Consider the following 26035-nt stretch of genomic DNA (forward strand, 5'->3'; position numbering starts at 1 on the left):
AGGACCTCTGTGATTATTTAGGACTCACCTGGATAACCCAAGATGATCTCCCCATCACAAAATTCTTTTTTTTTTTTTTTCATCACAAAATTCTTAATCACATCTGCAAAGTCCCTTTTGCCATGTGATGTAATATTCACAGGTTGGACGGATTAGAACTTGGATATTTTTTCAGGTCATTATTCGGTCTACCATAAGACGGAAAGTAAAGCAGTAATTGCCAGGGATTGTGGGAGAAGGAAGGTTGAAATATACAATGGGCTGTACAAGAGTGGTGTAGATATGTATGACTCCACAGTTGTCAAAAACCCACAGAATGTTACGCCACCAAGAATGAACTTTACTGTTTGCAAAATTTTAAAAATTAATATGATTGTCCGTGATCTTGGGATGGAGTGCAGCGTGTGACAAAAGAACCTAATTGTATTAAAATTGTATGGCATAACTTCACTGAAGAGGGTAGGGGGGAATGTTAAATAACTGTGAAAAATTGTTTTGTTTTTTTTTTAAGTTTATAGACACAGAGATTACATTGGTGGTTGTCAGAGGAGGGGGTGAGGTGTAGGAAAAATGGGTGAAGGGAGTCAAAAGATGCAAACTTCCAGTTATAAAATAAATAAGTCATGATGATGTAATGTACAGCATGGTGACTACAGTTAATAGTACTATATTGCATATTTGAATGTTGCTAAGAGAGGAAGTCTAAAGTTCTCATCACAAGAAATGTGTGTATGGTGGCAGATATTAACTGGACTTATTGTGGTGATCATTTTGCAGGATATACAAATATTGAATCATTATGTTGTACACCTATAACTAATATAATGTTGTATGTCAATTATACCTCAATTTAAAATAAGAAAATGGTATTTTGATAAGATAATATAAGGCTAACAATAAAAAGAACTATACATAAGTGTACTCTAGTTGGTAGATATATACAGAAATATAGATATGTACATATACATAAGGTAGTATACTTACATATATTTTCTGGCTCTGGCTTCTGAAATGGTCTAGAAGCAGTGATACCCCAGTAGCAATGAGTATACCTAGCACCCAGGTCTTTGTTGCTAAGTATTATTCTCCAATAAATGGAACCAGGGTTCCTTAAAGAAATGGCCGATTCTACGGTTGGGGCAAGGAAGATATAGGATGAGTGCAGAACGTCTTCTAGGACTAGAAGAGGACAATAAGAGCCTGCACTTGGCCTCTCCAGACCCCTGCTGTGAATCATATGCTGTGATGTATAATCCGACTTTTGTGCTGTTGATATAGCATGTCCTTTCCCTATAATAAACTGTATATTTGTAAGCCATGTCATTTGGGTTCTGTAAGTCTTCTTTAGCATTTGAACCTACTTACCTGCCACTATTCGTACAGCTATATATATTCAGTTTTTGTAAATGCTACATGATACTAGGGAAAAAAACCAGTATATTATCTAGTATTCAATACATGTTTCTTTGCAGGAAGCTATTAAATAAGATTTATTAATCATATTATTAAGTGATACTCTATCCTTCTTCATATTTTGGCTTTATAAATTCCAATGTCATTTTTTAAATGTCAAATTGTACTAATGTAAGTATTTTCATCTTTGATTTCTCTTCATTTGCATTTATTTTATATATTCTCCTTCCTTTACATTAATCTTTTTGTTTCATTTTGTGTTTCATCTAAATAACATAAAATGGAATTCTTAGTCCAATTTGTGAATCCTAATTTTAGTTTATTTTTATCTTTTTATTTTTTAAGATTTTAGTTTTGAGTAATCTCTACACCCCTTGCTCTACCAACTGAGCTAGCCAGGTGCCCCTGTGAATCTTAATTTTTTTCTTTTTTTTTTTTAATTTTTTTCTTTTTGAATCTTAATTTTTAATAGGGGAGTAGATTCCAATGTATTTATCATGATAACTAATACATTTTTTATTATTCATGTCATATTTTTATGCTATTTTAAAAGATTTATTTATTTGAGAGAGAGAGCACAAGGAGGAAGGGTAGAGAGAATGTCAAATGGACTGTGCTGAGTGCGAAGCCCAATGTGGGTCTTTAGTTTCACAATCCTGAGATCACAAGCTAAGCCAAAACCCAGAGTCAGATGCTTAACCAACTATGCCACCCAGGCATTCCTTTTTATTCTATCTTTAATGTTTCCTTATTTTTTTTATTTCTTTTTCCCTTTTGAGTGATTGCTTTTATCTTCTTCATTTCTTTAGAATCCATATATACTCCTTTTGATACTGGAAAGTATGACCTTTCAGTTTTTCAAAAGCATTCTGTAGGTAATGTACACAGTATGTATGTCTGTATTATTTTAATTCCAGTATAGTTAACATAGTGTTATATTAGTTTCAGATATACAATATAATGATTCAGCAATTCTGTACATTACTGAGTGCTCATCATGATAAGTGTACTCTTTTTTTTTTTAAAAAAAGATTTTATTTATTTATTCATGAGAGACAGAGAGGGAGGCAGAGACATAGGCAGAGGGAGAAGCAGGCTCATGCTAGGAGCCCAGTGCACAAGGGAGCCTAATGCAGGACTCGATCCCAGGACTCCAGGATCACGCTTAACCGCTGAGCCACACAGGCGTCCTGATAGGTGTACTCTTAATCCCCTTCACCTATTTCACCCATCTCACCACCCACCTCTCCTCTGGTAACCATCAGTTTGTTCTCTATAGTTAAAAGTCTGCTTTTTGGCTTGTCTCTCTTTTTTTCTTTGTTCCTTTGTTTTCTTAAGTTCTACATATGAGTGAAATCATATGGTATTTAAAAGTTTGGAACGCTTCACGAATTTGTGTGTCATCCTTGCGCAGGGACCATGCTAATTTCTGTATCATTCCAATTTTAGTATTTGTACTGCTGAAGCAACTAGAATGTACACAGTATTTTAACAGCAAGAAAGCTGTCAACAACTGTTAGGGTCATGTCAGAAGGACTTAGGAGCCAACCTAAAGAATTTCCCCCAGTCACAGTTGGCATAATTTGAGCATCAGTAAAAATAATTGCAGTGGATTGAAACACCTGGGGTATGTTTGAATCATGAGTTTACAATGCTATCAAACTTATTTTTCTCCTTAAAAAAAAACCTGATTGAAGTATGGACTTCCAAAATGGTGGGGTGAGATTAGTAGACACTTTCCCCAGAGAAACAAGTATTTAACTGGTGAAAAGTATTTTAGAAACCCAACCATTTAAAGTCTCTGGGATTGTCCTAAGAACAGACAGCAAATACAGAAACATTTATCCAAGAAAATTTACCAGTAAACCTTAGTAAGAGCAATGAACTTGTTACTTAAATGGGAGTCTGTGACATCTGAACCACAAACTGCTTCCTACTTCTCAGCTCAGTCTGATGGAATCTACTTGTGTAAGATGCAGCCAAAGAGATGGGACTCCATTTCCTCTCAGCTCCCAGTCTAGGGCTATGGTTTCACTCCAGGAAGGGCAGGCCATCAGCATCTTTTATCACCTCAACTCCGTGTTGCAGAAGCTATAGCCAGGCAGGTTCAAGGCAGAGGATTGGAGGTCCCATTCCTGTCCAGCCTCCACTGTGGGACAGAAGTTCTACTGCATGTGCAGCAGGCTGTAGTACTGGGACGTCATCACTCCTGCTCCAGCTTGCTCACATGGCAGAGGTTCCATATCCAGAGGAGCAGGACAAGAGGGGTAGGGGCCATTATCCCCAGAAGAGAGACTCTCTCTCTTCCAGGGGGACTGGGCTGCGATGACCTGAGCCCAGAGCTGCCTATACCCATCTAGAAGAAGCCTGTCTCCTCCAGCGTGGGCTGGAAGAGAGCTGAGGCAGCCAGAGAGCAGAGGGGTCCTGACCAAACCGTTGGACTTCCTGAATCCAGTCCACTTGAAGATGGGCATCACCACTTTATTGGGATGCCATGAGGTTTAGATGAGAGAACTCAGGGAAAGCACCAAGTAGCGTGCAGAACACAAGGTGAGCCCTCAATAAATGATGAATTTTCTCCTGTCTTAGTGATCGCAGGGGTTTTTGTAATGAAAAGTTGTCCTTAAAAATCGTTGCCCCACTGTGTCGATGTGCGGGTGGGCGATTTTCCCTGAGGCGGGGTGAGTTCTTTCAGTCTGCAGATAGAGATGTGTCTCAGGCTGAGGAAAACCTTTTTCCAGAAGATCTTTCGTTATGGCCTCTGTTGGCCAGGAGCAGCAAGTACCTGTGTGTTGGTGTTGGCTGTCTGTTCTCCGTGTCTACCATCTCTCTCCTCCCCCTCTGAATGTTGAGCTCCCCGGGGGCGTGGACACAGGTGATGGTATTCATCTCCATAGTGGTTGCCCCTGGCTCTTCCCCCCTGCTCTTGGGCCACAGGAGACCCAGGCAAGGCCTCAGAGCCACTGGCCTGGAGGCGTGGCCTGGGAGCTTGTAGGAAATGCAGAGTCTTGGGCAGTCCTGGCCCTGCTGCCACAGAGGAGTGGGTTCACAGCAATCCTGGGTTGTTGGGGTGGGGGTGGGGGATTGTGTGCACATTAAGTTCCAGAAGCTCCGCTCCAGAGCACAGGAGCTCTGTAACCCTTTTATTCATGATCCATTTTATCTGGCTACTCACAGGGTTGTTCTTTACAGCGAAGGCTGTCCCAGACTCCTCACCAGATCAGACCATGCCATCCATGCTCTGACTCTACTTCTCATTTCATTCTCGTGTGAACTTTCCCTCAACATAGTGTCATTACCGTAAAGTGGGGACTCCATTGCTGGCCACCTGAGTCTTACAGGCACAATTCACACTTGATTGAAACCTTAATTTCACTCAGTCAGATTCCTGCTGTGTCCTTGGCTTCCTTCACCTTTTCAAGAATTACGAAACTTTCCACATTTCTGCCAGCTGCTCCTTCCTGTTTTGTTCTCAATTTGGGGTGTTTGTTTCTATTTGCTTTATGTCTGTGTGCAAAAACAAGCAAAAAACATTTGTGGTTCATATAAACATAGAACACAATTCAAATTTGTTCCATATGAGATTCTCTGATGAGGAATTCTTACATTCTGTAATTGGTGAGAATATTTTTGCTTTAAACTGTAATGTTGAATTATCACTTCTTTTAGCATATTTATTTAATGTATTTTGGGGTGAAAAGTCATTATATCATTAAAAAGGAGTCTTTGTTCAAAATGTGGCAGATTTTTCAAGAGCTGCTTTAGCAAATGTTGCTAACTCAAAGATCGTTCTGTAAGGTAGTTATGTTCTTGGCAAAAATTAAAAAGTATGAGCACATCAAGAGTTAGCCAAGAAATGGAGATTTGGGAATTCTCTTCTTCTGCTGGAAGGAATATATATTAGGATAGTCATTTTGGAGAGTTATATTGAAAATCTGCCATCTCCAGCAATTTTACTTCTTTATACTCCAAGAGAAACTCTTATAAATGTGGGCAAAGAGGTATTTACCAGGATGTACTAATGTTTCTTGAAGTATATTGCTGTGTGGCCCAGTTGTCTATGTATCATGTGGGCTCCTGGTTAAATTGCAGATTCCTTAGCTCTATTCCATACCTACTAAAAATTAGAATTTCTAGGAATTGAGACCCAGCAATCTACATCTTTAGCAAGATATTCCCTTGCAAATTTGAAAAACATTGTTGTTTTCTTAATTATAAGTAGTCTAGTTTTATTTATTTCATTGTTTAATTATGCAAATTGTTTTGAAAATAAGTACTGTTATATGGTCCACAGAAAAGTAGAAGGGAGGCAATTGAATATATTGAATATAATGCTTGCCCCACTCCAAAGATTCTGTGAAATGTAAAGGTAATTTTTTCTTTGTATGTTTATTTTTGTTTGTTTTTTATTTTATTTTTTTAAATATTTTTTATTTATTTATGATAGACAGAGAGAGAGAGAGAGAGAGAGAGAGAGAGAGAGAGAGGCAGAGACACAGGAGGAAGGAGAAGCAGGCTCCATGCCGGGAGCCCGATGTGGGACTCGATTCCGGAACTCCAGGATCGCGCCCTGGGCCAAAGGCAGGCGCTAAACCGCTGAGCCACCCAGGGATCCCCTGTTTGTTTTTTAAACTTGCTATGGAAAATTTCAAGTATATACACAATGAGAATAATGCATCAAACCCCAATGTGCCCATCATCCAGAATCAATGTTTGTTCCTTTATGGCCAATTTTGTTTCATTGATATCCCCCACCCACTTCACCCTCAACCCCCATACTTCCCTCAACTTTTCCCTTATTATTTTGAAGGCCATCCCAGGTAGCATACCATTCTCTTTATTGAAGTAAAGTTGACATACAGTATTATATTAGTTTTAGTTGTACAACATAGTGATTCAACAATTCTGTACATTATGAAATGCTCACCACAAAAAGTTTGTCACTACCTACCACCTTACCATATTATTATAGTATTATTGACTGTATTCCTTGTGTTGTACTTTTCATCTCTGTGATTTATTTTATAACTGGAAGTTTTACCTCTTAATCCCCCTTCACCTATTATGCCCATGCCCTGACCCACTTCCTCTCTGGCAACTACCAGTTTGTTCTCTATCATTTATGAGTCTCTTTCTGTTTTTGTTTTGTTCATTTGTTTTGTTCTTAGATTATAAGTGAAATCATGTGGTATTTATTTTTCTCTGTCTCACTTATTTCACTTAATACAATACCCTCTAGGGCAGCCTGGGTGGCTCAGCGGTTTAGCGCCTCCCTTCGGCCCAGGACGTAATCCTGGAGTCCTGGGATCGAGTCCCACATCGGGCTCCTTGCATGGAGCCTGCTTCTCCCTCTGCCTGTGTCTCTGCCTCTCTCTCTCTTTGTGTCTCTCATGAATAAATAAATAAAATCTTTTAAAAAAATACAATACCCTCTAGGTCCATCCATGTTGCTGCAATGGCAAGATCTCATACTTTTTTACGACTAATACTCTGTGATCTATCTATCTCCTACATCTTCTTTATCTTTTGATCTATCAATGGACACTCAGGTTGCTTCCATATCTTGACTATTATAAATAATGCTGCAGGGGCTCCTGGCTGGCTCAGTCAGTGGAGCATATGACTCTTAATCTTGGGGTCATGAATTCAAGCCCCATATTGGCATAGAGCTTACTTAAAACAAATAAGTAAAATGTTTTAAAATTTTTAAATAAATAAATAATGCTACATTAAATATAGAGGTACATATATCTTTTCAAATTAATGTCTTTGTTTTCTTTAGGTAGATACCCAGAAGTGGAATTACTGGATCATATGGCAGTTCTATTTTTATTTTTTTGAGAAACCTCCATCCTGTTTGTCACAGTGGTTGCACTAATTCACATTCCCACCAACAGGGCACAGAAGTGTTCCCTTTTCTCCATGTCCTTACCAACATTCGTTATTTCTTGTCTTTTTGATACTAGCCATTCTGATAGATATAAGGTATCTCATTGTGGTTTTGATTTGCATTTCCCTGATGATTAGTGATGTGGAACATCTTTTCATGTGGCTGTTGGCCATCTGTATGTCTTCTTTGGAAAAATGTCTATTTGGTTCCTCTGTCCATTTTTTAATTGGATTTTTTTTTTTGGTGTTGAGTTGTATAAGTTTTTTTTTTTATCTTTTGGATATTAACCCTTTATCAGGTATATCATTTGCAAGTATCTTCTTTCATTCATTTGGATGCCTTTTTGTTTTGTTGAAGGTTTCCTCTGCTGTGCAAAAATTTTTTATTTTGTTATAGTCCCAATAGTTTATTTTTTATTTTGTTTCCCTTGCCTCAGGAGGTAAATCTGTAAGTATGCTGCTAAAGCTGAGGTCGAAAAACAGAGGTTGAAGAGATTGTTACCTATATTTTCTTTTAAAAGTTTTATTGTTTTAGGTCTTACATTTAGGTCTTTGGCCCATTTTGAGTTTATTTTTTGTGCATGGTGTAAATAGGTGGTCCAGTTTCATTCTTTTGCATGTAGCTGTCCAGTTTTCCCAGCACTGTTTATTGAAGAGATTGTCTTTCCCTCATTTTATATGCTTGCCTCCTTTGTCTTAGATTAATTGACCATATAAGCATGGATTTATTTCTGAGCTCTCTATCCTGTTCCATTGATCTATATGTCTTTTTTTTGGTGCTAGTACCATACTGTTTTGATTACTACAGCTTTGTAGTACAGTTCGAAATCTGGGATTATGATACCTCCAGTTTTGTTCTTTCTCAGAATTGGTTTGGCTATTTAGGATCTTTTGTGGTTCAATACAAATTTTAGGATTATTTGTTCTAGTTCTGTAAAAAATGCTATTGGTTTTTTGGTAGAGATTGCATTGAATTTGTAGATTGCTTTAGGTAGTATCAACATTTTAATATTAATTCTTCCAATCCATAAGTACAATATATCTTTCCATTAGTTTGTATCATCTTCAGTTTCTTTTATCAGTGTCTTCTAGTTTTAGGTCTTTCATCAACGGCCTATCATTTTATCTGTAAATATTTTCATAATGTATCTCTAAAAGATAAGGATTCTTAAGAAATAATCACATCTTCATTACACTTAATCCAATTTAACAATAAATTGTTTATATCAGCATATATCCAGTTCATATTGACAACAATCCAGTGTTCACATATCTCTGTCTCATTTTTTTATACTTGTTTGTTTAAACCAAGATTGAAATAAAGGTCATACATTGTACTCGATTAATAATATCTTTTAAATCTTTTTAAAAAGATTTTATTTATATATTTGACAGAGAAAGAGAGAACAAAAGTAGGCAGAGCGGCAGTCTGAGGGAGAGGCTCCCCACTGAGCAGAGAGCCTGATATGGGGCTCCGTCCCAGGACCCTGGAATCATGACCTGAGCCAAAGGCAGATGCTTACCAGACTAAGCCACCCAGTGCTCCCTTTTAAGTCTTTTCTTATCTATTGGTTTCCCCTCAAATTTTTTGCTATAGTTTATTTGTTGAAGAAAGCAGGTCCTATCGTGTTTCCCATCATCTGAATTTTGTTGATTGCATCTCTGTAGTTTCATTGATATGTTTCTCTGTTCCCTGTATTTCCTGTAAATTGGCAGTTAGAGCTAAAGAGTTGATTAGGTTCAGGTTTGATTTTTTTAGTTGATGGCTTTGTGTACTTTCATCATGAGGCATATGTCTAGTTGTTACTCTGGTTAGCAGCCATTGCTGATTGTTGCTTAGATCCATTAATTCATCTGGGGTTGCAAAATGGTGATATTCTAATTCCATCAAGGCTTCTTCATGTATTTGTGGAATTATTAAAAGAAAATTCCCTTCATCAGCTATTTGTTTAGTCTGAGGAACAGGTCATACAGGATCAGTGCTTCATCTTTCCCTTCACTAGTTTTCAAAACAGTGAGTTGGTTCTCTACCATTTTGCAAAGGTGATCACTTTTAAAATTCAAAATATAATACACATTATAAAATTCACTCAATTGTACAATTCACTAGTTTCTAGTATATTAACAAAGCTGTGCAATCGATCATTTTTAAAAGTGTCATTATAAACTCACAAACATACTTGGTGAGTTTCATTTCACAGCAGTTATTCTTTTGACATTCAAATTTTTTCATCTTTAGCCAACTAGAGCCTCTTTAAACTGGCCCCTGAGACCTTTTGACACACCCCTAGTAATTTTGACATTTTCTTTTCTTGCTTTCTGTTATGAAGAGATATTCCTGGTTCACTATGTACTTTTCTGCTCCAGCCTAGGAATCAGTCATTTCTTCCAGAAACCCTGGTTCTGTTAGTGGAAAATTGTATATAGAGGCTTCAGTCTGGTCACCTGACAGGTCATTGTTTCTAGGCCTCACATATCGATTTTCACCTTTTTAGTGGAGCTAATTTGTTTGCTGTGTTCTATGATTTATAATCCATGAGAATTTGGCTATTGATGACTTTCAGGAACTAAACAATGTCTTATTCAACTAATGACTTGTGTGAAAAAATACTGTTTGAAAATCACCTAATTGTCAGTCACTGTTTATTTTAAAATTATTTCCCTTGGGGAGGGTGTGTGGCTTAAAGGCTCAGATTAAAAATTCTTACTTGACATTAATTATAGCCAGCTGAATTCCAACATGATGCAACTTGCTCATGTTAAGATAAGTATGACTTAAGTATCAAGTATCAGATAAATGGTTCATTTTTATAGGGCATGCTTAGTTCAATAAAACTAGGGCCTTTCTAGGGGAAAATGAATATTTTTCAATCTTTGGGATATGAAATAATGAATTACCACAACTTCATTCAAGAAGGTCTCTATTTTCTAAGGCAGTAATTTATGGTTTCCCATTTGGATTTTCATCAGTCGGTGATGTGGAGTGAAAATAAACAGCTTCTTTTCTTCTTCTTCTTTTTTAACAGCTTCTTTTCTGACTAATCTTTCTCTGGAAAAGTGATTGAAAGGCCTCGTATTATTTCTGGCTCAAGGACCTATAAACATGTCAGAGATTTTAGTTAAGTTATTAAAACACTGTCAAAACCTTGAGTAGATGCTTTTAACTATCTGATATACATTAACAGCTCTGAAGAAACAAATAAATTTTAGCACATAACCCAAACCCATCTAACTGCATTGAAACCATCTATCCTGTATTCACAGCATATACCTTTGAAATATTCTGTTCTCCATCTACCTAAATAAAATTTCCTTTTATTGTGTGCTTATTTAAGCAAGAAAATGAAAGCACTTAAGAATGTTTTTATTCTGCCACACACAGCCTCCTTATTCGCAGTTCCCAAGGGCAAGCACCACATCTTTTGACTCTCTGTGCCCAGAATTCTATAGGTCCCAGATACGAAAACAGTGAACAAAAAGTATCAATGCAAGATAGGCTGTCCTTCAAGTGCCATGTTGTCAGGTCCTGAATCACTCAGTGCTTGATTACCAGATGCTTTCATTGATGTTAGGTGTCCTCTAGCTCCAACTATGAACATTTTCATCAACTATGTTTTGTATGTTATTATAACACTGAACAATTTCTGATCTCTGCTGTTTATACTTTCTTTGCTCCTTCATTTTGAGTATTTTATATTCAGTGTACTTCTAGTAAAATGATTTTTATCATGCAGTGTTGTTTATGGCCTTCTATAAATGGATTTGAAGTACAAGTTACTTTCCCTTTTTTGACAACTTAAAAAAAGTATAGTTGAGCTCATCTGTACAATCATCTGTAGGGTTATTTGTTGTACTGCAATGAAGTTTTATCTAATGTAATTAACAGAACTAGGCCATTGTTTCCTCGTTTCCCAACAATTTAACAGTCTCTTTTGCATGAAAAGTAATGGCACAGGGCTCTTGAAAAGTCTGAAGACCTAAACTACTTCTGGACTTCTAAATTGAGGAAACATCTTTTTCATTTATAATCCTTGATACTCTTTTTTGTAGTGCTTTCTACTGGTGTACTTAGAAGTATTTGAAAAAAAAAAAAGTATTTGATGGTAATGATGGAAGAACTAACAAGAATGCTGACATTAGGTTTTTGTATTCATGCTGCTTATAGCTACATGGTGATGAGACCCCATTCTTGACATACCATCGCATTAAATGGAGGCCATTGGAAAGTACTTAAAATACTGGTTATCAATTTTTTGAAATTATATTAGTGTGCACACACAAGCTATTTCTCATTTTTTTACTTGAAAGTTAGCTTTATTTACCTTTCTGTATCACAACAACGTAATGCAATTTTCTAGACATGGCAAAGACATGTTGTCATTCTTTCTCAAAAATGAAAGGAAATTTAATCTCTTGCAAAAAAATCAAAGGTAAAGCCTGGGAGGGAAAATTATCATCCAGTACGTCCTTTGAGATTTCTTGTTATTATACCTTTGTTTTTCCTTCTTGAAAGCATTTTATAACTGTAAAATGTCTGAAGGAGTGGACAATTTGCATTCTGGGAGTTTTAAAAAGTTATGACAGGAACCTAAATACATGGCCTCTGTATTTAAAGAGACTTCACATCAATATGCTATTTGCTTTATAACCTTTGTGTTCTTCACTGTTTAAAAATGTTTTTAGTGAATTAAAGAAAGAAAACATGTCAGATTCTGGATTAATATAAGGATTACATCGTTTAAGGTTTAACTAGTAACTTATAGTTTGGGTCCCAAGTTCAGTATGGAAAGAGTGTAAAAATTTAATGGAAACACAAATACACATTTTTGGAGTTGATAGATGCTTGTTTATCAAATATGCATTTTTCTAAGTCTTTTTAAACTTTAAAAGGCTTAGTTTGTAAAAAAAAAAATCCATACCCACTTCTGCTACCTGTCTATATTACAAACTGTGAAAAATTCATTATTTATGAAACAATTACACGAAACTTAAATTTCATAGGCTCCCAAACTCTGAAATACAGATATATAGAAAATATACATTAAAAAATCCTGTTCATTGCAATGTGCGAAACCAGTTTGAAAAGGTAACCCTTTTCCTCATCTTTGTATCCTGCAAACTAATAAAATAAGTTAGGTTCTCTGACTGAATGCTTGTTTAAAAAAAAATTAAACGGTTGGTAGTAGCAGTAGGATAACCCTTCTCCCCCTTCTCTGTGCCCACACACCCATTTAGACTGGCAAGCCTATTTTCATTTATTTCAAAGATTTTTTTTCTTTCTTTTTTTTTAAGCGAAGGCAGGGGACGGCGGGGATTGCTAAATTTATCTTCTCCAGCCACAGGGATGAAGAAAACACATTTACTGCGGGCGGGGGTCTGAGGGCCTGCAAACAACTCGAGCAGGCGCCTCGGCCAAGACAGGCGCGGAGAGGCGGTAGGTCTCCGGGGAGGGCCCGGGGGGCGGCCGAGGCCCGCGGGAGATGGTGGGGGGCGGCCAGGCCGGGTCGGGTGCCGGCCGCCTGCCTCTCCACGGGGTCGACGGACCGCGGCCCCGCGCGGGCTTTACGGCCGAGGCGGCGGCAGCGGCGTGTGTGTAGCGGCGGCGGCTGCGGCGGCGGGCGGGAGCGCGGAGGAGGTGGAAAGAAGGGGGGCGCTGTCACGGAGACTCCGGCCGCCGGAGACCCCGCCACAGCAAGGCCACTGGGCTCCCCGGTCGCGGAGCGTGAGCGGCGCCGACCCGGGGCGCCAAGGGGACACACCGGGCGGAGGAGGGGGCCTATCTACCCTTCCGCATTTTCCTGGGTCTCTCTCCCGGGCGGTGACGTGACGTGCTGACGGCGGGCCCGTGCCGGGGAGCTGGGCCGCTTTTTGTCAGCTCCGAGCTCGGCCCCTCCTCCCTCCCTCCGCCCGCCCCACCAGCCGGAGCCCGGCCCAGTGCTCCAGAGAAAGGCCGGCCTGCAGCACCCGCCACCGTCGCCGACCGCCCGCACGCCCGTCCGGTGAGTTCCGGGCGCCGCCGCGGCCGTGGGGCCTAGCGCGCGCGCAGCGGCCTGGTCCCGGCCTGGTCGGCGGCCCGCGAGGCGCCCTTCCGCGCTAGGCCGGGCGGTGCGGCGCGTGGCGCCGAGCAGGCCCCGAGGAGGCCGCAGTTAGGCCCGGGGAGGAGCCCGGCTGCCCCGAGCGGCGGCGGAGGCGCGCTCCGTGAACGGGCGGGGGTTGGGGGAGGGTCGCCCGGTGGCCCGGGAGGCGGCGGAGGGGCGTCGGGTCGGCGCCGCGGCCTGCCCGGGGCACCGCGCGGGGGCGAGGCCTGGCAAGAAGGCGAAGGCTGCAGGCGTGAGGTGAAGGCCGCAGGCCGGCCGGGCCGATTTTCGCTATGTAAATATCGGCGAGGGGGGGAGGGACGGGGGACAAGATGGCGGCGGCTCGGCGCCTGCTGCAGGGAACGATTGAGGGGGTTGTCGGGAGGGGGAGCCGCCATCTTGAAGGCGGCGTCTGAAGAGAAAATTCCGCTACAGCCCGTGAGGGGGGGTCGGAGAGCGGGCGGCGGCGGCGGCTCCGGTGACGGGCCCCCGAGGCCCGGCACGGCAGCCTGTACGCGCGGAGGGGGCGTGCTTGCTCCCCACAGCGGCCATTGCCCTTGCCGCCATGATGGGCGCTCAGGCTCTAGGCGCTCGGCGGCAGCGCCACCTTGCTGCCCTGCCTCCCGCAGCCCCGTGACTGGCTGCTGCTTCCGCTGCATTTTAACTGAGCTGCCGCAGGCGGCCATCTCGTCCCTGGGCGTCCCTGGCCCTGCGCCTTTCTCCCGCTCCTGGAGCAACCCGAGGGATGTCGGGACGGGTGGCAGCCCAGGCATCTGGGCTCGCTACGGCAAATGGAACCCCACGACATTTTATTTTTACTCCACGTCGTACGTGGCTATTATGGTGCCCTCGATGCGGTTTTGCAGCACTCTCTGCTTTCTCTAGTACCCGAATAAAGAAATAAAAATAAAATTCGATAGGAACAGTTCTCATCACGCTTTTATCCAACGGAGGGGAAAGTGTAATTTGCACAACACGAAAACAGAGCAGTAAATTTTTTAAGGAGTCTTTTGAACTCATTTATTTGAAAGCAACTTTCTAGAAAAGGTCCATTTAAGCTATTAGTGATCTGTTGGTATTAACTTTTTTTTTTTTTTTTGAGGAGTAAGGAGGTCAGAAAGTTTATTTCCTTAGTCGTGCAGTATTTATTCATCTGCTTGCCATGGTTTTTTTAGTTTCTTTATTTGACTTGAAAAATTCTTAGGTGGCATTCCGTCCCTGAGAGGACTTTTGATTGCACACTGCAGAACTCCCCTGTAAACTTGGAACCCAGTGTTAGCGATGCACTGTGCTCGCTGATAAAGAAAGATTAGAAAGGTTCTTGGGATGCAGACGGTGGCTGCAAGAAGTTCGTTGTTCAGAGGCGGAGGAGTCCTGGTGAATTGCACTCAAGTGCTGCTGGGGGGAAAAAGGTACAGCCAATTACGGGGGTTCCAGAGGAAGGCAGAGTTTCCATTTGGAGCGTGAGGAAAGGTTTCCTGAAGTAGGTGACATTTTTGAGGTTACTTAAGGATGGGGAGGGGGGCTTTGTTAAAGCATAAGTAGCCGGTGGGGAAAGGGCATTTCAAGGGTGAAGTTTCTTCACAAAGTAGCAAGTATTTGAGAAAAACAAACCAGCCAGTATTTGTAGTTTGGCAGGAGTCGATGGTGAAGGTAGGGAGGTGATGAGATTTCTTGCTAGAGAAGGTGCAAGGGTTTGCTTGCCAGGTGGAGGGGCTTATACGTTGGAGGTGGCCAGGGCAGCCCTTGCGTAGAAGGATGATAATACACCTGAGCTGGGCTTTATATTCACTTAGCAGTTCCATCGGACTAGGAAAAGTTTCGAAGTTGAGAAATAGAGTGTTTTCACTACCTGAATGATTATCAAAACTGTTCCAGAAGTTCAGCCAGTTTTGCTACCTTTTCAACGACCGGTTTGTACTAAAGAGCTGCTGCTCTTTTCTATCCTAACTTTTCACTCCAAATAACCTTTAGCTCCGAGTTATAATTTCACTAGTAAACAAAGAGTGAGAGGGTTCTAACTTTTCATTTACCATGGTTGAAAATTGCAGCACTAGTGTGTTTCGGATTACTTTATGAAGATGAGCAATGAACCTGTAAGTATTCTCATGGTAATTTTTTAAGAAGTCAGTTTGAAAAGTTAGAAGAAAGATTACTAAAAAGGCAGCAGCCTTCAAATGGTTTTTTGCAATCTCAGTTCTTTACTCTGGTGAGAGTGACTACCCTTTTGTTTGAGAAGGGACTAAGGATGTTAGCTAAGCCAGACCTTCTCATGTTTTGGTTAATATTTGACTGTCCTAGATTCACATGTGGGGAATGTGTTTCTTAGAATTTTATGAACTAAATCTATAGGTAGTATAAGTATTCACTAGAAAGGTGTTTGTTTTTCCATTTTCCTGGACTGCAAGAGGTCAGAGGACTGATGCTCCATGAGAGGACAGGAGGGATCTGAAGATTCTCATGTTTATCGTAAGGGGCCATGGTTTAGAAAAGTTGGAAAAACACTTGCATTTTAGGATGCTGACTAGAAGCAAGTTGCTAAGCTAGTGGGCAGTGGTTGTTGAGATGGTAAGGATAAACATAAACTTAGAAGAACCAGTTGCTTTATATCTTGACAGCTGGGAAGGACGTAGAGCTCTAGAAGAAAAAAAAAAGAATTGAATAGCTGCACACACAGTGCAGCAGCAGTAGATGTTCCATTATAGGAAGAGTAGATGGTTAAGATTGAGACACAGGTTGTATAGTTAAGACTGATAAATGAATGGGTTAGAAGGATTACTATTGAAAACCATTAAATATGAAATGTTATTGCCTGAAAGGGTAGACCTTGATCTGGAAAACTGACTGGTGTAACACCTTATTACCCAATCATTTTGGATAAATGAAGTGTTGGTTCTTAATTTGTGTGTATATTTCTGATAGATGCAAGTTTCCTTTTTAAAAAACATGCCACAGGGCATTAAAAATTTTTTCTTTTCCACATTGCTCTTTGTAAATGCTTCCTCTCTAACCCCATCTGGACAAATAATTGTCATGGATGACCTTGCTTGTGTATTTGTGTTTGTGCACACTGGCCATTCCAGACTTGATTTTTTTACTCAAACTCCTCCACCTGTCCTTGAAACCCCTCAGCCTCACAAAGATTACCTAATCTTTTGCTTAAACCAGAAAGATACACAACAATCTGATCTAAGCATTTGAGTTTCCTTCCTTTCCACTGCACATTCTTCCTCTGTCCCTACCTAGGCTTCCCTCCTGTTCTTTCCCTGTAGGAAGAATTGGCCTCCTTCATGCCCACAACTGCTCTGCCTGTTGGCGGCGCCGCCCCCCCCCCCCCCCCCCCTGCCTGGGACAGGGCTCTCAGTGATTTTGCTGTTGAATCATTGCCCTCTAACTCTGCTAGTGCCTTTCCCGCGCTCCTTAGAAACATTCCTAGCTTTCTTTGCTCATCTTACAAAAAACCCTCACTTGTCTTCTCAGTCCCTTCACCATTACTTTTATTTCTTTTCATTGCACTTACTCCTGAATCCACTATTTCAGAAATTGGGAAACCTCCACAACATGTATCAAATAAAAGTGTTCTTTGTTTCAGAAACTGTGCATTGTCTCTGTTTTCTATCATGGAATTTCCCTCAAGGTCAGTCCTCTGTCCTTTTTCTTGAATTTTCACCTTGGTTTTAGTGTCCTTTACCATGCCCACCCTCTTTTCTAGCTTCTCCTGTAGTATTTCCAGTTGTCTACTGACCATCTCGATCCAGGTGTGTTACTGGCTCAACATGGCTGAAACCAAATTTATGTGGCATATTGGAGATGTCCAGTACTATTTGTAGAGAGTCTTTTTTCTTATTTTTTAAATCCTCAAGTCTTGCTGTCTAGCTTTTTTTCTTGTTATTGGCACTATTGTTTTTCCAGGCTCATTCTTTGTCTCGTATCAGTGCGGACAACTTTAATTTAGCATTTAACCTATTCTGTTTTAACTGTATATTTATATTTTTTGTCATCTTTTCTAAACTCTGAATGTAGGGGATCCCTGGGTGGCTTAGTGGTTTGGTGTCTGCCTTTGGCCCAGGGCGTGATCCTGGAATCCCGGGATCAAGTCCCATGTCGGGCTCCCTGAGTGGAGCCTGCTTCTCCCTCTGCCTGTGTCTCTGCCTCTCTCTCTCTCTCTGTGTCTCTCATGAATAAATAAATAAAATCTTAAAAAGAAAAAAAAAAAAACCAACAAAACTGTGAATGTAGAGACAGGGTCTTCTTTATTCTTATCCTCGAGCAGTAGCTGGCACGTGATCATTATCTCTAAAAACAATTATGTCAGTTATTGGTGACAAAACTTCTTGTAGTTTGATTAGTTTTCAAGTATTAAAGCATCTAGTCTGTGTGTCCTTTGACCAAGGAGTGTACATTTTAAGGCACACTACATGAGCTCGGTAACCCCTTCCCCCACTGCTTAACTTTTTGGGGTTATGTGATCAATCTGTTTTTATTCCTGTCAAATTATTTTCCCAAACAACTTTTTAAATGTCCAGGTATCTCGGGGCACCTGAATGGTGCAGTTGGTTAAGTGTCTGGCTTTTGGTTTTGGCTCCAGTCATGATTTCAGTATCCTGGGAGCGACTGGTTATGATCTCAGGATCCTGGGACCAATCCCTGCACAAGGCTCTTGAATTCAGTGCAGAGTCAGGTTGAAATTCTCTCTTCTTCCTCTGCCCTTTCCACTAGGGCATGCTGTCTCTCTAAAATAAGTAAATCTTTAAAAATAAATCCGGGGGGATCCCTGGGTGGCGCAGCGGTTTGGCGCCTGCCTTTGGCTCAGGGCGTGATCCTGGAGACCCAAGATCGAATCCCACATCAGGCTCCCGGTGCATGGAGCCTGCTTCTCCCTCTGCCTATGTCTCTGCCTCTCTCTCTCTCTGTGACTATCATAAATAAATAAATAAAAAAACTTTAAAAAAAAAATAAATCCGGGTATCTCATAACTGTACTTTTTTTGGAGGAAGCACACTTTAAGGAATTCTCAATGAGAAGTAGGTATAGGATTTTTTAAAATACATTTAACATTTTTAAATTGTGAAATATTTCAGAACTGAAGAGCAAGTATCACCCAGATTTAACAGAACTTTAATAGCTTATTAAGTATTTCATAACTTTTTTTTTTGAAGAAATAAAATCTTACAGATTGATTTAGAGTGCCCCCCCATCCCATTCCTCTTTTTTGTGCAAGAAGTAACAATTGTTTTAACATGTATGTACCAAAACTATTATCAGGTATTGGTTTTGGTGTTTTAACTTTACATAAATGGCATCCTACTGCATATGTCATCTCGTATTTTTTTCACTTAACATTGTGTATTTGAGATTTATCCATTTTGTATGTGGATCTAGTTCAGGAGTTCTCAGAGTGTGCTCTAGGAATTCCCAGGGTTCTCTAAGATTCTTGCCACATTCCTATGTGCACTGCATGAGTGCTATGCAGAGGCTACATGATACATGATGTCATAATAGGTTGAACACAGAAGCCAGTTATGGGAATCCAGCTGTTCTCTAGTAAGCCTCTCTTTAAAGAGATTGCAGAAATGTAAAATAATGCTACTCTTTTCACTGATTTGTTTTGAAAAATAATTATTTTAAAATAAGTGTTATATTTATGTATAGTTGGTTATTTTTAATGAACTAATATTTTTAAAATGTTTCATCTGATTTGTAATAAAAGTATCTATAGATAGAACCCACATAAAGAAAAATTGTTTGAGGTTCTCAATTTTTAAGAATGTAATAAAGGGTTCCTAAAACCAGTAAGTTTGAAAACTGGTCTAGCTCATTTTACTTGTATTTCAGTGTATAAATATACTGTGGTTTATTTATCTATTCTTATGGAGGGGCCATTATGTTGTTTGTAGTTTTGGGCAGTTTCAAACAATGCTGCTGTGAACATCTTATACAGGGTTCTCTCTTGAGATTATAGATGTAGAGTTGCTACATTCAAGAGTACATTTCTCAACTTTACTGGGAATTGCCGAATCATCAAATCATGTTGTAGCCGACACTCCCACCAGCTGCGTATGAGCCTCTATTTCTGGAGACTACTGCCAAAAGATTAGCCTTTGCAATTTTTTCCAATCTGTTGAGTATAAATTGTATCTCATTGCTATTTTCACTTTGCATTTCTTAGATTACTATTGAGGTTGAGCTTTTTCCTCCATGTATTTATTGGCCATTTGAATTTTCTGTGACTTGCTTGTGCCTATCCTTGGGTCTATTTTTCTATTGGCTTGTTCCTTTTTCTCATTGGTAGATGGATATTCTTTTTATATTCTCAGTACTAATGATTTGTAATTTTACATACTGAAAATACCATTTCCTAGTTTGTGGCTTATCTTTTAGTTTGTGTAGGATTTCTTCATGTGAAGGTAGTCCGTTTTCTCAGTCTTTTTTTTTCCTTGATGGCTTATGTGTTTTTTTTTATCTGTAAGAAATTCTTCCCTTACCCCAAGGTCATACTGATACTGTGCTTTTTCATATTAGGTCATTAATTCATCTGGGATTTTTTTTTTCTCTCATGTGATGTAGGGATCTAGTTTTATTTTTTTAAATATGGATTCATTGAGTAATGCAGTTTTTCTCCCCACTGACTTATAACGAAACTCCTGAGGTTTATTGTAGTCTCATATATACACATCTGTTTCTAGTTTCTCTTCTGATTTCATTGATCTGTTTGAGTCTATATCTGTACCACTCTGATTGAATACTGATTGCTTTATAACCAAATCTTTTTTTTTTTTCTTTATAATATGTTCTTTTTCTTCAGGACTTTTAAAGCTGTTCTCTTTGTTTTTGGATCAGTTTGTCTATGAAAAAGTCAGATTTTTATTGTATTTGTGTCATATTTATAGAATAAATATATAGACACATATAGATGCATGCTAAACAGTGGAGCTGGGATTTGAATCTTAGCATGCACTGCTGCTTTACATAAAGTTCTTGCACAACTTTTGTTAGATGTTTTTTGCTGGATACTATGCAATATTTGTTGTAAATAGGATTTTGTTATTATTTAGTTATTGCTAATGTATAAGGAACACTACCGACTTAGGTATATTCATCATGTAACCTTGCTGATTTTTGTTCTTACTGTAGTTCATAGACTCTGAGATGCACTTTTCCCCCGTACATTTTAGCATTTATAGAATCAAAATAGGTTTTCAATAGGTTGCTTTATAATCATTGTTGTTCAGGCAGTAGTCATGATGTGTATTACATTGCATACACATGCACACAGTTGGTCAAGACTCTTCACTTTGTCATCACCTAAATTTTTTCACTTTGTCATCACCTAAATTTTAAATGAGTATGTGCATTGTTGTGCTGTTTACTTCATGCCAAACAGTACAACTGAGGGCAGAAGAAATTGTGAAGTGGATATCTGACTGAAAAGAAAATCCTGTAGATAATGGAGCATTTTAAGAAAAGCTGTGTCACCAACAATCCTCTTGGCAGAGGACAATATTGTTAAGAAAGATTGAATGAATAGCTTTGAGGAAAAAAGCAGTCCAAGATAGGACCCTGAATGTGAAGTTTTAGGAATTTCCAACCAATTTCCTTTTGCTTCTGTTTTTTTGTCTATATATTTGCAAGATATGATTAACTGTGTAAGTCTAAAAGAATGGCCTCAATCTAAAATGAAAATTCTGGATAAGGTATGGCATCAGTTTAATTGGCAGTGCTTTTTCTTAGTTGTATGTAAACAAGGGTGCATCTTAGAGTTGGTAATATCTTTAGATTGAATGAAATGTGTGAGTAATAACAGTTAATAAATCATTTGTATTTTCTTTTTTTTTTTTTTAAGATTTTATTTATTCATGAGAGATACAGAGAGGGAAGCAGAGACATAGGCAGAGGGAGAAGCAGGCTCCATGCAGGGAGCCCGATGTGGGACTTGATCCCAGGACCGCGGGATCACACCCTGATTCGAAGACGTGCGCTCAACTGCTGAGCCACCCAGGTGTTCCTCTTTTGCATTTTCTAAGTAGTTGAGTGTGAATCATGAAGGTTTTATTTTTTATTTTCCATTAGATTTTGCCTCCTGTTTCTTTTTTATTATTTTTTTTGGAACTGCATTAACTAATGCATTTAGCACAGTGTTGAATGGAAGCATTGGTATCAGGCATCCTTCTGTAAGTACTTTAATGGAGTGCTTCTAATATTAAAAATACTGTAGTGGGGTTTTTTGGAGGGGGTAGATATTATTTATTAGTTTATTTTCTATTTATTATTTTAGAGTTTTTGTCTTAAATAGTTGATTTTTCTAGTGCTTTTACTGCCTGTTGGTGTGATGAATTGCATTTTTTTTTTTTTTTTTGTAATGTAGGCTCCATGTCCAGCATGGAGCCCAACATGGAGCTTGAACTCACTGGAGATCAAGACCTGAGCTGAGATCAAGAGTTGGACCCTTAACCAACTAAACCACCCAGGCATCCCTAGATTTTCTATTTTAAACTGTTTTTGGATGCCCTGGATATTTGCATCCCTTCATTATTGCCATATACTTTTCCTTTTTTGGTGTAGTCTTTGTTTTGTTTTGATAACAAGTTTATGGTAACTTCATAAGATGAGTTATATTTTGAAACAAGTTATATTTAATAGAGATGCTCTGTTTCTTGAAAGTTAGAATTTATCTGTGAAACTGGTATCTTTTGTGATTTGGTTTTTGATACAGTAATAGTTTCATGGTGATAAGTCTTTTTGGCTTATCTTGAAGGTTTTCTTGTTATTTACACAAAAGGAACAATATTTTAGAAAACTATAAATTTTCAAATATACTGGTATAAAATATAGGCTTCTATAATGACTTTAAAATATTAATTTCATTAATTTCTTTTTTTCTGACCAGTACTACCAGTAACTTGCCAGTATTATTAAGGCTTTCCAAGTAGTTCTTTCATTGATCCTTTCTGTACCTGCTGATATGATTAATATTTCTTTTCTTCTATTTATTGGAATTTATTCTGATATTTAAAATATTTAAGTGGAAAGTTTAGCTCATTGATATTTAATCTTTGCTCTTATACCTTTTAAACTATAATTTTTTCTCTGAACTATAACTAGATGCTGTGATTTTTTTTTAAGATTTTATTTATTTACTCATGAAAGACACAGAGGGGCAGAGACATAGGCAGAGGGAGAAGCAGGCTCCCTGTGGGGAGCCCCATGTGGGACCCAATCCCCAGACCCTGGGATCACGCCCTGAGCCAAAGGCAGATGCTCAACCACTGAACCACCCAGGCATCTCTAGATGCTGTGATTTTGACATTAATTGATTTTTATTATTTCTAAATATACTGTGATTTTCAGTATTTTCTTATTGCCCATTGAATTATTTAGAACTTCATTTTCAAATTTATGGGACTTTTTTTGTTTCTCTGATATTTGTTTCTAATATTATTGTATTATAATTGGTTAGCATTGATATGTAAAAATTAATTGTATTTCTCTATACTAACAACAAATAATTTGAAAATCAAATTAAAGCCAGTACCTATTACTCAGCCATAAAAAAGAATGAAATCTTGTTATTTGCAATGATATGAATGGAGTTAGTATTTTTCCTTTTAAGGATTTTATTTGTTCATGAGAGCACAGAGAGAGAGAGAGAGGCAGAGACACAGACAGGGAGGAGCAGGCTCCATGCAGGAAGCCCAATGCGGGACTCGATCCCAGGACTCTGGCATCATGCCCTGAGCCAAAGGCAGATGCTCAGCTGCTGAGCCACCCAGGTGTCCTGGAGTTAGAGAATATTAAGCTCAGTGAAATAAGTCAGAGAAAGACAAATACCATATGGTTTCACTCATATGTGGAATTTAAGAAACAAAACAAGCAAAGGGGGGAAAAGGAGAGAAGCAAACCGCAAACCAAGAAACAAACAACTATAGAAAACGAACTAGTGGTTACCAGAGGAGAAGTGGATGGAGGGATGGGCTAAATAGGTGATAGGGATTAAGGAGTGCACTTGTGATGCGCACTGGGTGTTGTATGGCAGTGTTGAATCATTGTATTGTGTACCTGAAACTAATACTGCACTATGTGTTAACTGGAATTTAAATAAAAACATACTAAGACCTTTAGTAAAAGCTTTACTAAGAAGTAAAACAACTAAGTTAGTGGGGAGAGTTACAATGTCCATTGATGAAAAGTCTCAATATTATAGAGACATCAGTTATGATATACAGAGATTCAATGCAATACCAAAGAAAACCCCAACAGGACTTCTTTTTTTTTTTTTTTTTGGATAGACCAATTCTCAAATTTATATGGAAATGCAAAGGGCCAGGAATAGCAAAGGCAATCTTGAAAAAAAAAGTTGGAAGACTTACACTACTATATATCAAAGCTTATTATAAAGTTATAGTGATTAAAACAGTGAACACAAAGCCAGATTGATCAATGGAATAGTCTGAAAGCAGACCTACATATATAAGGTCAACTGATTTACAACAAAAGCATATTGGGATTTCGATTGAATGTAGAGGCTAATTCAGGGAGAATTGAAACTATTCATTCAACATTGAAGAACAAAATTTTTTTAAGGTTTTTATTTAAATTCCAGTTAGTTAACATATAGTGTATTATTCCCAAACACCTATTTAACCCATTCCCTCACCTACCTCCCCTCTGGTAACCATCAGTTTGTTCTCTATAGTTGAGTCTGTTTCTTGGGGTGCCTGAGTGGCTCAGTCGGTTGGATGTCTGACTCTTGGTTTCAGCTCAGGTCATGATCTTAGGATTGTTAGATTGAGCCCTGAATTGGGTTCCACACTCAGCAGGGAGTCTGCTTGAGATTCTCTCCTCCCTCTGCACCCTACCCCACCCTCTGTGCTCATGTTTATTTGCACTTCTCAAAAAAAAATTTTTTTTCTTTAGAGTCTGTTTGTTTGCCTCTCTTACCCCCTCATTTGTTTATTTCTTAAATTCCACATGAGTTAGATCATATGGTATTTGTCTTTCTCTGACTTATTTCGCTTAGCATAATACTCTAGCTCCATCCATGTCATTGCAAATGGCAAGATGTCATACTTTTTTATGGCTGAGTAATATTCCATTGTGTATATATACTACATCTTTTTTTATTTTTATTTTATTTTTTTTTAAAGATTTTATTTATTTATTCATAGACACACAGAGAGAGGCAGAGACACAGGCAGAGGTAGAAGCAGGCTCCATGAAGGGAGCCCGACGTGGGACTCTATCTGGGGTCTCCAGGATCACACCCCAGGCTGCAGGTGGCGCCAAACCGCTGTGCCACCAGGGCTGCCCCAATCTTCTTTTTTTTTTAAAGGTTTTATTTATTTATTCATGAGAGACATACAGGGCGGGGGGGGGGGGGGGGGCGGGGGCAGAGACACAGGCAGAGGGAGAAGCAGACTCCATGCAGGGAGCCTGACGTGGGACTTGATTCCGGGTCTCCAGGATCACGCCCTGGGCCGAAGGCAGGCACCTAACCACTGAGCCACCCAGGGATTCCCTACATCGTCTTTATTCATCAGTTGATGGACACTTGGGCTATTTCCATAATTTGGCTATTGTAGGTAATGCTGCTATAAACATTGGAATGCATGTAACCCTTTGAATTAGTATTTTTGTATTTGGGTAAATACCTAGTAGTGCAACTGCTGGATCATAGAGTAGTTCTATTTTGAACTTTTTGGGGAACCTCCATACTGTTTTCTACCATGACTGTACCAGTTTATATTCCCACCAACAGTGCAAAGAGGGGTCCCCTTTATCCACATCCTCATCAATACCTGGTGTTTCTTCTGTTGATTTTAGCCATTCTGACAGCTGTCAGGTGATACCTCATTGTAGTTTTTTTTTTTCCCCTAAGATTTTGTGTATTTGAGAGAGCAAGAGCACAAGTGTGGGGGAGGGGCAGAGAGAGAAGCAGACTCCCTGCCAAGCAGGGAGCCAGATGCAGGGCTGGATCCCAGGATCCTGAAATCATGACCTGAGCCAAAGGCAGACACTTAACAGGCTGAACCATCCAGGCACCCCTTTCATTGTAGTTTTCATTTGTATTTTCCATAATGATCAGTGATGTTAAACATCTTTTCATGTGTCTATTGGCCATCTGTATGTTTTCTTTGGAAAAATGTCTCTTCACTTCTTCTGCCCATTTTTGATTGGATTATTTATATTTTAGGTGTTGAGGTGTGTAAGTTCTTTATATATTTTGGATATTAATCGTTTATCAAATACGTTATTTGCAAGTATCTTCTCCCATTCTGTAGGTTGCCTTTTAGCTTTATTGATTATTTCCTTTGCCGTCCAGGAGCTTTTTATTATGATCATGTCCCAACAGTTTATTTTTGCTTTTGTTTCTCTGCTCTCAGGAGACATCTAGAAAGAAGTTGCTATAGCCTATGTCAACCAGTTACTGCCTGTGTTCTCTTCTAGGATTTTTATGGTTTCAGGTCTCGCATTAAGGTCTTTCATCGATTTTGAATTTATTTTTGTGTATGGTGTAAGAAAGTGGTCCGGTTTCATTCTTTTACATATAACTGCCCAGTTTTCCCAACACCATTTGTTGAAGAGACCATCTTTTTCCCATTAGATATTCTTTCCTGCTTTGTCCCTATTTGTCAAAAAATATAGTTGTGGGTTTGAAG

General features: G+C 39.3%; 1 protein-coding gene and 1 pseudogene across 12 annotated transcripts in view; one reads left to right on the forward strand and one right to left on the reverse strand.

Moving 5' to 3' along the window:
• Positions 1-26035, forward strand: part of ZFX (zinc finger protein X-linked) — a 96458-nt gene that overhangs the window by 24955 nt on the left and 45468 nt on the right. For 2 of the 12 annotated variants that reach the window (XM_035711940.2, XM_049107182.1), the window contains exon 1: positions 12974-13301. The exons of 1 other annotated variant lie outside the window; for it this stretch is intronic. The gene's annotated coding sequence lies outside the window, so the exon portion shown is untranslated. Of the gene's footprint in view, positions 1-12686; positions 12737-12838; positions 13302-13613; positions 13675-14840; positions 14863-18881; positions 18924-26035 lie in introns of those variants that run through there. 9 more of the 12 variants (XM_025438685.3, XM_025438672.3, XM_049107183.1 and 6 more) reach the window with 9 other exon arrangements.
• LOC112655976 (U6 spliceosomal RNA) lies at positions 2783-2882 on the reverse strand (annotated as a pseudogene).

This window comes from Canis lupus, chromosome X (assembly GCF_003254725.2).
Source record: "Canis lupus dingo isolate Sandy chromosome X, ASM325472v2, whole genome shotgun sequence".
Classification (NCBI taxonomy): domain Eukaryota; kingdom Metazoa; phylum Chordata; class Mammalia; order Carnivora; family Canidae; genus Canis; species Canis lupus.